Source organism: Tympanuchus pallidicinctus, unplaced genomic scaffold (genome assembly GCF_026119805.1).
Source record: "Tympanuchus pallidicinctus isolate F22 unplaced genomic scaffold, pur_lepc_1.0 scaffold9, whole genome shotgun sequence".
NCBI classification, from domain to species: Eukaryota; Metazoa; Chordata; class Aves; order Galliformes; family Phasianidae; genus Tympanuchus; species Tympanuchus pallidicinctus.
Genome location: NW_026294813.1, coordinates 11,694,390 through 11,707,846, shown reverse-complemented (window position 1 = coordinate 11,707,846; position 13,457 = coordinate 11,694,390). Strand labels below are relative to the sequence as shown.

The following is a 13,457-nucleotide window of genomic DNA, read 5'->3' as shown; positions in this document are numbered from 1 at the left end:
AGCCAACAAACAAATTAATGCTAACTGTGGATTTCTAAACATGTTGTGAGGCATGCAGCATACCTACTGGCAGATCAGACAGATTACAGAGAGGAGATGATACTTCCAGTTCAACAATATGGGTCTGGGAAAATAATTGTGAACATCTTTCCTTCAAAATCTTGTCAGCTGTAAAGGTTAAGGGTTCTGTCACAAGCTCAGAAAACAAGTGGAGCATGAAATGTCTGACATTGACACGTTGACACATTCCCAGCCTCACCAGCCTTAACCGCACAAAGGGGAAAACACAAGATAGTTGCCATCTCTCCTGCCAACTGTGTTTCTTACTGTGCATTTCTGGGCTTAACTGCTTCTGCCTAGTATTTTAAAATATTGTTGATCAATTGTTTGAATCTTTTTAATATAAAAAGAAGTATTTCTTAGTCAGCTGTAACAGCTTAGTTCCTGAAGTATAAGACTTCTTCAAAGTTCTATTAAGTAATTACAAAGGAAAAAAAAAAAAGTATTTCTGTGTCTTCTGGTCTCAGAATGTATTTCATCGTCAAGTGCTTAGAAACAGCTCTGAACACAAACAAACAACAACAACTGAAAAAAAAAAAAAAATCAAAAAGCCTTTTTGGCCTGTCTCCTGCTGGCAATCTGATATGCCAGTCGCAACGCTGCAGATCTGGTTTAATAATTGATGAATTGAGGATCAGTGGTCACACCTTTCATACCTATTTTTGTGATCCACATGCAGGTACATAAAAGGAAAGGTTAAGAAGTGAACTTACCCAGAAGGCTCACAGAAATTATAAGTGGAGAGTACTAGATGAGATCATACATAATAAACACAATCAACGTAATAGATCTGTACATCAATAAATTATCTCTAGTTATATTTTGTTGGGTTTCTTTCCATCATTAAAGTTATCATCAAAATAATTTAGCAAAAAAACATAACAATAAATGCTCTCAAGGAAAATGATTGCATAGAATGGCACCAAAAAAACTGTAGAGACCGATGTCAGGCTGTATTTCCAGAGGCACTGAATACCCATCATCTCAAATGTATCCAGGCAGAAATGAAGGTGCCAAGATCAAAACCTTACTGCTAGCGGAAAAACTATTCTGCTTCGCAGGTGGAGAGCATTTATTTTACTTGGCTTTGAATTTTTTTTCCAGACAAATATATTAATTTAATCTCCAAAGTGAGAGACAATGCTCCTGTATCTGTATGCACAGATCAAGTTACACATCCACATCCTACTATCGCCAACAGAATACTTTGAAAAAATTCCCCTATCTAAAATCCATGCCAGAAGTACACATTTCTGGGAAATAAAGCAAACTGCCAGTGCAGCTGACAGTAAAGACAATGAAGACAAAAACAGAGGACGAAGTGGCTTTCCTTAAAACAGCTTTGCTGACCCTAGAGCCTACAGTCTTTGACTTCTAGAGATAGCTGAGTAATATAAAAAGGAGAAGTAGAATTAATAAGATTTATTTGAGAGGTTTGGGCTATTTTTCAGAGTACATTCTTCCATCTCCTTAAAAAAATTCCCAGACTCGAGACAAAAATCTCTCTTTAACAATCTGAATGCAGGCTTTCCCTTTCTGTTTTATAACATGGCAGCATTCCCTGTTATAAAAGATTTGCAGGACATGAATCACTAAAATTGTTTATAAATGAAGGCTGAAGACCATCTGGGAATCTGGCTTTCCCCAGTTCTGAGGAATTAACTTAAGAATTCACTAGCTTTCTTTTGGAAAGCTGATGAAATAATTCAAATTGCCTATCTGCACCAGTGTAGCCTCCTAATCTGCAGCAGAGGAAAAATAAGTTAGCAGCATTAAGGTATTACACAACTAATGTGCAAGAGGGCACAGGGCCATATAACTTGTCCTTTCAGACATATTTTGTTGTGTTTTGTTTCTGCGAAGCACGAGTGAAAAACTCCCTCCTCACTACTTCCTCTGGCTGCCGAACAGCAGCAGCTTCACAAAGGTGCTCGGAAGCCACTGCAGGATGCTCCTGCTCTGTAAGGTGGAGGAGGATGTCGAAACACAACTCACCAGCCCAGCTCAATGACCAACGCTTCCACAGACTGATTTTGAAAACTGCTGGTCACCAGCGCCATCTAAAAAGCCAGAGATTTTACAAAGATTGCTGAATCCAGCCCTTTCACCTGGCTCAGAGTCTCAAGGACAACACAGCAGCTGCACTCACTTCTCACTGTTACCAGTTCCTCCTTGCTTCCAATCTCCCAGTTCTCCTGAACACTATGGAAATACAACCAAAGAAACTACAGATTGAGAGCTGATGGATACTTCAAAGAAGAAAATCAGTATGAGAAAGCATCCGCACCTGGCAAGGAGACAAGAGAAAACTCTCGGAAAAGGATTTCCTGATGTGAGGAAGGTGATGCAGGTATTCTGTGTAAGGACACAGATGAGAAAGGGTTGAAGGCATTTGATTAAGAAATGAACAAGTACCACAATCCAAAGCTGATTTCAGGAAAGCATTTAGTGCTTCCTTGACGTCACAACACAGATACTTGATTACAAAACCTGATACCCAGAAGATCTGCCATTAAAAAAAATGAAAACACACAGGTGAAACAGATGTGAAATGGTTTGATCACAGCAATGGATACAATCCTGAAAAAGGATTGGGATTCTTTGTTAAGGAAAAAAAGCTCTTACACAAGAACACACTACATGGCTTATAGGTAGCATTGGAATGTCCCAACATTCCTGCTGGAACAACCAGGCTGGAGAGAGGAAAGGGCAATGATACAGCAGTCAAGCAGAGCAGTATACTGAAAGATCAGAATAAAGCAAAGAGATGCTGTAGGAATCTATGGTTTATTCTTACCACAACTTAAACAGAACAAGCTAGATGGTATTTGGGGGATTTTTAAGCTAAGTTTGTATCCTGTACAAACTTAATTCTCATTGAATTGTTCCTGCTTTCAATTAATTTATAGGCTAACTCAGGAACTTCTAGTCCTCCAGAGTTATCTGCCACGCCTTGCTTAGCACACATGAAGACAGTCACCACCCCACATGCTGCATGTGATGCTCCCAACGCGGGACCTTCAGAAGAACAAAGACTTCCAAATGAAAATCAGGTGTCTAAATCCTAAGTTTGGAAGTCTGTTTGTATCAATTACTACCAAGCATGTGGTTAACTACATGAACATCCATCACTACTAGGAATACAGCACTGCTCTCCAGATGGTGACAAAAGAAAACAAATTCTTCTCAGGAACACAGTGAACCCTAATAATACCAAAAATAGATTAAATACTTTCAGTATATCTGCAAGCCTGTGCATGATTTATTGCTTTTACACACTAGGAAAATGTTATCGTGGATTGAAGCTTACACGCTAAGCCTTACTAGACATCAGAGAAAGCATGCTAGAAAGGCCTGGATTGCAGTAGGGTGAAGGCTGACTTCATGCTGCAGCCATTTCCTCAGCAGGGTCTCTGCATCTAGCTGCAGAATTCCGTAAAGCTTTTAAGTAGTATTTTGAGACCTCACCTCCCCATTCTGAGAAAACTGAACCTGGGAAGCATGTTCAAAGTTTATGGCAGGGGTAAGAGAACAGCCAAAGCATTATCAGATATGCCTGACTTCCTTAGGAAGTCAGCTCAAATTAACAAGCACAGATTCTTCTTCCACAGTGGTGCAGATGGAAAACACCTAATCATTTGAACAAAGAACAAAGAGGAGGGGTGAAGGTTAAGGAACACTGTTAGCCAATGAGAAACTTAGCTTCTAGCTATTATGCTGTGCAGTAGAAGGAAACAGCTACGAGTCACTTACACACTAGTATTTTAACCCATTCAAAAATTGTCTTGATACTACAACTGGCAAATTAATAGCGCAATAACACGAAGGACTCTACTTTGGTATTTGCGTAAATCTGATACAGCTACACACATTTCCTGATATGCTTGAATTTAGTGACCTTACGGTCATACTTCCTTGAATTCTTGCACTTCACAACACAGCTTGGAACAAGTACACTGGCCAAAAAAAAGTCAAATTAGTTTGCATATGTATAGAACACTCTGTGTACTAACATTGTATGTTACATTCGTATTAACACGAATGCCTATGTCTATCCACTACATCTCTGCAATATTTAATACTGGGACAATGCATATGAGCAAATATATTCACATTTTTCAACAAATTCATTCGAAAAACTACTCAAACAGAATTACATAAGCAAGATTTTCTTCTTCTCTAAGACTTGCTGCATTTTAGTGATACATAACTGAAACAAAACACTAATCCACTATTCCAAAGGAAATTTAATTTTTCAGGGCAACATCTGTTTACTTCTCAGAACAGCACAACTTCAGAGGAAAACTCTGCTCACACTGTCAGCTGTGCTTTATTCAATGTGAGGTTCAAGGGCAGGGCCACTGTCACTCACATTTTATGAAAGGGGCTTAGGCAAGTCATGTTGTCCCATTAAGTTGAAAGAGGCTGAAGAAATTCAGCTCATACACCATTATGAACAGATAAGTCTTAAAGAAGCTGACTATATTAATGGGAGATTTCATTTTCCTTAATCTGGCAGTGTTCAAAAAGTTATTTTGAACTGTATGACCTTTAATCTTCTTTCCATCACCGGAAAAGCCTATTTAGTTTTATAAGAGAACACTGATAATTATTGAAGCAATTCCAAAAGTGTTTTTTCTAAAAACAGCCGGCAATGACCCGAGGGTTGGAATTCTTCCTTGTTTACAGTGAAACCTGTGGTATTCAAATTATTTTTAAGGTACAATGAACTGAATCCAAAGAAGTCTGTTCTCATGTGTATGAACAATATACAAATAGATCAAATGCTGAACTGTGGCTTTCGCATTAAATAATATATTGAGAATAACAAGCAACAGTTATGCAATATCCTTTCAGCGTGAATATACAGAATGAGAGTCACTTACGAGAAAGAAATTGATTTTTTAGAGTCAAGTGAATGAGTGATTCCTGAAACTACAGATCTATATTTTCTGATAAATTCCCTTTCTATTAATTTTTCTCATGTCTTTAAAACTCTCATACTTCCACAGTGAAGAGCATGCCATTACAGGTAGGCTCCCTTTCCAATGGGGTGACTAAATGCTTTCCTTTCCTCCCCACTGCACTGTTAACTAAGCTGGCATCCAAGTGCTGCTATTTCTCTTCCCTCCAAAGAAGGAAGACCTACAGTTTATCATGACACTACGAGAACAAGCTTGTCCATGTGTAATTACATTGCAATTGGCATTTATTTTGAAAGTGTAGTTATTTCACATATTCCTTTAGTTGTTTCTTATTCCCCTCCAGGTTCTCATTTATGCATACCACATGCATAGTCTCCTTTTGTGGCAGCAAGCGTAGGAATTAATCTTAAGTACTCAGAAACACAAATATTGACAGTTGAAAAGCATCAGAGCCAGCCTCCTTCCCAATTAACTTTTGTAGGCCTCAAGAGAGAGCACTGCTCTACAAAAGATAAATATCAACTCCTGCATTTGTGCACACATACATGGTAGCACAGCTACAGGAAATGGAGACCCCCTCTCTCCCACACACAAGCCTGCTCACTCTTTCACAGTACTGGCACTCTTAATTCTGTTGCTGGTCACCGCCATCAGTAGAGCCATGCACGCAGGGGACAGACACACTGGCATATCAAATCCATCTGTGCTGTTCCCCTTAGTCTTCTATATTCCTCTCGCAGAAGTCCCCAGGTGTTTGGCAACGGACTTACGGTCCACTCATGGATCAGCTCTTATAGTAGCACAGCTGGCAATCCAGAACACCAAAATAAACCAACTCATTAACATTATCCTTTCCACCCCTCTACAAAACTTTCACACCCTGAAAATAGACACACTGCCAGCTATCTAGTTCTAATACACTGCTCGATGTCACCCTCAGCTCTACAAGCACGTGTTGCTTCCTTAACTGAACTCTACCTGAAATCACTGTCTGCAAGATTGAAGGAACAAGATTCTGTTGCTTTACATTTAAATTAATTTACGATTTTCCATATCAAATAATTTAGGATAAATATTCAGTTTATATTTAGCAGAACACTACTAAATAAAATATATACAAAGTCCAGGTTTTGTTTTCCATTTTTGTAGGATGACTTCAAATCTGATTCAAACATTGACTGATATGTCTCAGTCCACGAGACTGAAAAACATGCTAAAAAAACTCCCAAACTTTGTTTTAAATACTCCAAGTGAGAAGCTCACATCTTATCTGTTGACTGAATTCATTTAACTTACAATGTTTCTTGATTTTGCATGACAAACATAAACAGATCTTCAGCTGTTTCTTGGAGTGTTTCAGAATGGAATGAACTGTGGTAAAGTACTGTGTAAGGGGATCAAATAGTTGATCAGACTCTGCAACATTAAAATACACAACCAAAGACAGAAAACATTAAAATCTCAGCATTTTAAAATAATAGTTACAAGGGTAGGACTCAGATGTATCATTTTTATCTGTGAAGAACAGAGCAGCGCTTTCTGACATTCCTTTTAGTATTTAGCAAAAGCAGTGAATTGAATCCTTGACAATAACCCACCAGCAAGTGCTGAGACAGCAGCGTCTGTAAGGCAAATGATGCTGCACCTAATTTAAAAATGAAAGCAGCTCACAGAAAATTGAGCCTGCTATTAAAGGGACACAGTGAGTCAGTTCCATAAGTTTCTCCTGACCTGATACAGGCGTAGAATAAGAAGAATCATAAATTTTCAGTCACAACTGCACCTAATTTCACATCTTCACATCATTTTCACATGACCATTCCTATAACAACTGTAATCTAGATCTGTCTTCTGTCCTTCAATCCTCCGTTGAAAACAAGATTATTCTAGTGAAGATCTGTTGTTGTTATGGTATCTTCTCCAGGGTGAGCATAAAAACAGGCTACAGAGAGGGAAAATAACCCTGGTTTTACACACACAAATCATTCCAATTTTGCTGTCTTTTTTTAATGGGGTTCTTCCTTCCTGCTATTATTAGTAAATCTCATGGTTTACATCTCTTAGCATTGAGCTGGCAGATGATCTACAGAAGGAGAATTTCTTACTTATTAGATTCCACCTCCCAGAAATCCCACATACATATATACTGGCATGAAAAAATCCCTTCCTGTGGAATGCTCTTCATCCCATTTTTCATGCATTGTTGCTGATACATTTGACTTTTTTGTTTTGCAACTCAGCAATGAAGCAGCTATTGTTCCCAAACTGCTGAGCAAGTCCAACTATGGGAACAAGAGACGTGCGACTGTTCTCAGTGGTCGTGCTGGTGGCTACAGAGAGAAGTGTCAGGACAAGGGGTGGAGAAGGCAGGAGGCAAGATGAAACCTAACTCTGTAAAGAGGAGTTAATGGGACCATTAATATTTCAGTGAAGTTAGAAGAAACACTTATTCTGCTTCAGTGTATTTTTACTTCTACACTTCTATTCCTTGGGAAAACTTCTGCTCCTTATGCATTTAAACAGGTATATCACACATGACTCACGAAGTCAAGCATGTTCTTAAACCCTTACCTGTCTAAACTAGAGAGCTGCAAAACATCTAACGTAAACTTTACAGTGTGAAACACTGACATATTACTTCTGTTTTTCCTTTTTGCAAAACCTTCTTCTAAAAAACTTGTGCCAATCTCACAGAACCCAGTTATTGGAAGTTATCAGAACCCACATATCATTTGGAAACACCACCAACTCAAACACCTTTGGAAAGTACTCTACTCTTCCCAAGTCTGCAGTCTATATCCTGCAATTATATTCTGCAATTATATCCTGGGTTGCACTAAAAAAAGAGTCACCAGCAGGGAGAGGGAGGTGATTGTCCCCTTCTACTCAGCTCTTGGGAGGCCCCATCTGGAGAACTGCGTCCAGGCCTCGGGCCTCCAACACAGGAAGGACATGAAGCTCTTGGAGTGGGTCCAGAGGAGGGCCACTAAGATGATCAGAGGGCTGGAGAACCTCTCTTATATGAAAAGGTTGAGGGAACTGGGCTTGTTTAGCTTGGAAAAGAGAAGACTCCATGCAGACCTCATTGTGGCCTTCCAATACTTGAAGGGAGTGTATAAACAGTAGGAGGAATGACTGTTTACAAGGTTGAATAGTGATAGGACAAAGGGGAATGGTTTTAAACTGAGAAAGGGAAAGTTTAGGTTAGATATGAGGAGGAAGTTTTTCACACAGAGGGTGGTGACACACTGGAACAGGTTGCCCAAGGAGGTTGTGGATGCCCCATCCCTGGAGGCATTCAAGGCCAGGCTGGATGTGGCTCTGGGCAGCCTGGTCTGGTAGTTGGCGACCCTGCACATAGCAGGGGGGTTGAAATCAGATGATCTTTGAGGTCCTTTTCAACTCAGGCCATTCTATGATTTTATGATTCTATCATACTAAGGACCTGTAAACTGTATCTTGCAAGTATTACATTTACAAAATGTATTTAAGCAACAGTGCATATACCACAGGAGCATAAATATTTCGCTTTAGAATATACATAAAGTCTTTGTGAGCTACAGCAGAAAGGATTGAAAAGATCAAATAAGCATGCACATACCAGAAATGTACAATATCCTTTTTTCCTTTTTTTTAATTAAGAAAATTAAAACATTCCAACCAGTTTTCATTAGAAATAGTAAAATTTGATGCACTTTACTTCTAAAGAAAAGATGAACAGGATATGATTATTGCCAATACTTGCTAAGCAACTTTTAAAATAAACAGTTCTTCCTAACTCTAGGCTTAGATTGCAGAACCTTCTTCACAAGTCCCATGACCCAAGCAGCGAAATGCCATCAGAGATTACTGTGCCCTCTGAAATGAAGGTGTTCAAAGCCAAGGGGTACCATACAAGTAAGAGCTGATTTACGTGAGAAAACAAATCTCAGTAACCACATATATATGCTTATTGCTCCTGATTATGACTAATCTGACCTTATGAATAAAGCTATGCATACACTTACACTTGCAGTGCTGGCAGGAGCTCAGATGCAGGAGCCTTTGATGGACTCAGTCCTCACTCTTCAGTGCAGCAGAGCTGAGCGCTGAAGCGGGCAGCCACAGTAGGTACCTGGAGTTAAGAGATTCATATATAATCAGTGGGGAAGAATGCTGCACAAAAGGTTCCATCAGAAAAGATCCTGAATTATATGTATACCTTCTGTGCTTACAAGTGTAGTGAAAAAAGTTAACACTGCTCAGAGCCCATTAATGATCTAATTCTGCAGGCAGCTATTGTAATACTGAGGGCTTGCTCACATTATTGTCTGCAATAATCACAGCCCAAACACATCTCAAACCAATGATACCTACTCATCAGCCAAAAAGCATACAGCAGGGCAAAAGGACAAAACAAAAGAACACAATATTTTCAAGGACATGTACTTCACACATTAACGCTACCTGCACTGCTGATTAGTTGAAACATGGAGAAGTAATTGGAAAAAATTCAGTTCTCAGAGTACGAGTTTTAGCATCACCCAAATATACATTAAAAGTCACTGAAAAAAATGTCCTCACAACTTAATCTGTATGGATGAGGCTACTTTATAGAATTCAAGCAAACACTGCAAGAGAACTACTAAACATTCACTGGCAGTGGAAATGGTCTACTGCTGGTTTACATGCAGAATGAAAAAGTTACATAGAGCAGATCATGCCTGGGAGATAATCTGCTGCTGCAAAGCCTGAAATAACACAACTACTTAGTTTAACAATGTTACTTGATTACATTTCTCAATTACATACAAAGAAAAAAGGTTTAAACATGGCAAAGCTAGAAAAAGAAAACTTGTGAAAGTATGTAAGTGATGGGAGAACTTGTAATAAACTATTTGGGTAGTTCACATCTGAGTCTGTGCATCAGACGCTGTAGGCATTGACAAAGCTTTCCAAGGACTGGATGAACTGCTTGAAATCTCAAGATCAGATGCATTCCTGAAAATAATTCTAAATATGGTTTTAGCACAAATATTCCAAAATTTAAGTTTCAGATTCATATTACACTAATGTGAGACAGATTAACATAAAAATCCCTCAGAACTTGTAACTGTTTTAATACTGGAGGAAGACAATATACAGTGGACAAACTACCAATTTTGAGGTAAGATTTAAAATAAGCCACATGGTAAGTTGCCGGATTTTACATCCACACCAATTCCATCGTTTGAAACATGTAGTAAGACTAGACCAAAAATATCTTCTTTTGAAAAATTCCGAGCATTTTGAAGAAGAAACCGGCCAATAACATTCAATTTGGAAGAGAAGGCCATTCTATATGGGGAACTGTGACAATGCTATTCTAGCAGATGAATTATGAGTTACATGCCTGGAGATCTGTGTACTAAAGACTTCTCATGGCTATGACCTTTGCTGGAGTAGGGAGCGGGGGAAGGAGGGGAAAAGGAAGAGGAACAGGTTGACTCTAGGGAACAGATATTATTAGCCTCATTGCAAGCAGAAACCCTAACAGAAGTAAAAGAAGCATGCAACAAGTAACAACACACAGCAACTCACACACACAGTACTTTGATGTTTGTGACAGCTAGCTCAAGACAACACTGAAGTTGTCCCTTTCTCAGAACTCCACTTAGGATTAAGCATTAAACTTCCTAGACTTAGCTCAACAGGAGCTGTAAAATCATGGAGATCAAATCTCTCTTTTGCTGAAAATGATGAACCTGATTCAAAACATGAAACACTGTGAAAATTCGTTGCAGTTCAAACACATACAACTTATATTCACCCTTGGGCTTCAGAGCTCACAGAAGCCCAATGTGTAAGATTGACCACTGTAATTTTCTCCTGTGGTTCCCTTGATTTAAGCCACATTTTTTTCCCTGCAGTACTATTAAAACCAATTATTTGAGAAAGACATTTTTTAGCTCTATCCTTACTGATTTTATAGTTAGGAGAGGCCATTATTAGACTACTTTATACTGCAATTTATACTGCACCTGGCATGATGGCTGCTGATGCATGCAGCCTGTCCCTGAGGGGTAAGAGGATCTTAGCTGAAGAATTAGCGGGACTCATTGACAGGTCTTTAAACTAGGAATGAAGGGGGAAGGGGACAAAATAAGGGCTACTGGGGTTGAACAGGTCATTCGAGGGCTTGTACCAAACTCCATGGGCAATGACGGCAGAGTGCATAGGGAAGGACTAGGGCAGGGGGATGCTGGGGATGCTCCTGTTCTAGGGGATCCTAGATCCCTTATAAAGGTGGAGAGACGGATAGCCCGGCTGAAGTGCCTTTATACCAATGCACGCAGCCTGAGTAACAAGCAGGAGGAACTCGAAACTGTGATGCACTCGGAAAGTTATGACATTGTTGCTATCACAGAAACATGGTGGGATGACTCCCACAATTGGGATACTGCCATCGACGGCTATAGACTCTTTAGGAGAGATAGGCAAGGTAGGAGGGGTGGGGGAGTTGCTCTCTATGTCAGAGATTGGATAAACTGTGAGGAGCTCCCTACGAGAAACAGTCAGGAACAGGTTGAGAGCCTGTGGGTTAGGATTAAAGATGGGACTAATATAGGTCAGCTGGTGTTAGGGGTATACTACAGACCACCTGATCAAGGGGAGGCTGTTGATGAGGCTTTCTTGCTCCAGATGTGTGAGATGTCTGGCTCACGGGCTCTTGTCCTGGTGGGGGACTTCAACCATCCGGACATCTGCTGGGAAAACCACACGGCAAGCTGCAAGAGCTCCAGAAGGCTCTTGGAATCCATTGACGATAGCTTTCTGGTTCAGGTATTGGACAGACCGACCAGAGGTGAAGCGCTGCTAGACCTGCTGCTTACCAACGCCGAGGAGATCATCAAAGGCGTCAAGATTGGAGGCTGCCTGGGCTCCAGCGACCATGCCCTGGTTGAGTTTGTGATCTCAAGCGATGTGGACCTGGCAAAGAGCAGGATCAGGACACTGAACTTTAGAAAAGCAGACTTCAAGCTACTCAATGGATTGCTGGCCAAGATCCCCTGGCGCGCTGCCCTCAAAGACAGGGATGTTGAGGAGAGCTGGCGGCTCTTCAAAGATGCCCTCCTGGAAGCACAAGAGGTCTCCATTCCTCTGAATAAGAAAGTGGGCAGGCGAGGTAGGAAACCAGCATGGCTCAGCAAGGACCTGCTGAGAGAACTGAGGGCAAAGAAAGGGGTGTACAAGCTCTGGAAACAAGGCTGTGTCACCTGGGAAGAGTACAGGAACGCCATCCGGACTTGCAGACATGGGATCAGGGAAGCCAAGGCGCAGGCAGAACTGAACTTGGCAAGGGACGTGAAAAACAATAAGAAAACCTTCTACAGGTACATTGGCCAGAAGAGACAGGCCAAAACGGGCGTACCTACTTTGGTAAATTTAAAAGGAGAACTGGCTTCAACAGATGAAGAGAAAGCTGAGGTGCTGAATGAGTTCTTCACCTCGGTCTTCACTGGTGGCCAGGATTCCAGTCTTCTTCACGTCCATGAACCCTGCATCCCCAAACCTCTATGTGGGGACCAAGGAGGTAAATCCCTCCCCACTGTAAGGGCAGAGCAAGTCCGAGAGTACCTCCTTAGACTGAATGAATACAAGTCTATGGGGCCAGATGGCGTGCATCCCAGGGTCCTGAAGGAGCTGGCTGAGGTGGTTGCCGAGCCGCTCTCCATCATATTTGAAAAGTTGTGGCTGTCAGGTGAGGTCCCAGATGACTGGAGGAAGGGTCACGTCACTCCCATATACAAGAAGGGGAGCAGGGAGGACCCGGGGAACTACAGGCCGGTGAGTCTCACCTCCGTGCCTGGGAAGATCATGGAACAGATCCTCCTGGACAACATGCTCGATCACATAAAGAATGAGCATGTGATCCGAGACAGCCAGCACGGCTTCACCAAGGGAAGGTCATGCCTGACTAATCTTGTGGCCTTCTATGATGGAGTGACGGCATTGGTGGACGAAGGGAAGGCAACCGATGTCATTTACCTGGACCTGAGCAAGGCCTTTGACATGGTCCCCCACCACATCCTCATCTCCAAATTGGAGGGAAGTGGATTTGATGGGTGGACGACCCGATGGATAAGCAATTGGTTGAAAGGCCGCAGACAGAGGGTGGTGGTCAATGGCTCTATGTCCAGGTGGAGGCCGGTAACAAGTGGTGTCCCCCAAGGGTCTGTCTTGGGACCGGTGCTCTTTAACATCTTTATTAAGGACATCGATGAGGGAATTGAGTGCACCCTCAGCAAGTTTGCTGATGACACCAAGCTGAGTGGTGCGGTTGATGCGGTGGAAGGAAGGGATGCCATTCAGAGGGACCTCGACAGGCTTGAGGGCTGGGCTCAGGTGAACCTAATGAGGTTCAACATGGCAAAGTGCAAGGTTTTGCATTTGGGCCGGAAGAACCCCAGGCACCCGTACAGGCTGGGAGGAGTGGTCCTTGAGAGCAGCTCG

At 41.4% G+C, this 13,457-nt stretch overlaps 1 protein-coding gene across 6 annotated transcripts in view; it reads right to left on the bottom strand.

Moving 5' to 3' along the window:
* LIFR (LIF receptor subunit alpha) overlaps positions 1 to 13,457 on the bottom strand; it is a 92,756-nt gene that overhangs the window by 36,942 nt on the left and 42,357 nt on the right. For 5 of the 6 annotated variants that reach the window (XM_052670331.1, XM_052670332.1, XM_052670328.1 and 2 more), the window contains one exon: positions 8,993 to 9,099. The gene's annotated coding sequence lies outside the window, so the exon portion shown is untranslated. Of the gene's footprint in view, positions 1 to 6,248; positions 6,402 to 8,992; positions 9,100 to 13,457 lie in introns of all 6 variants that reach the window. The other variant, XM_052670333.1, reaches the window with a different exon arrangement.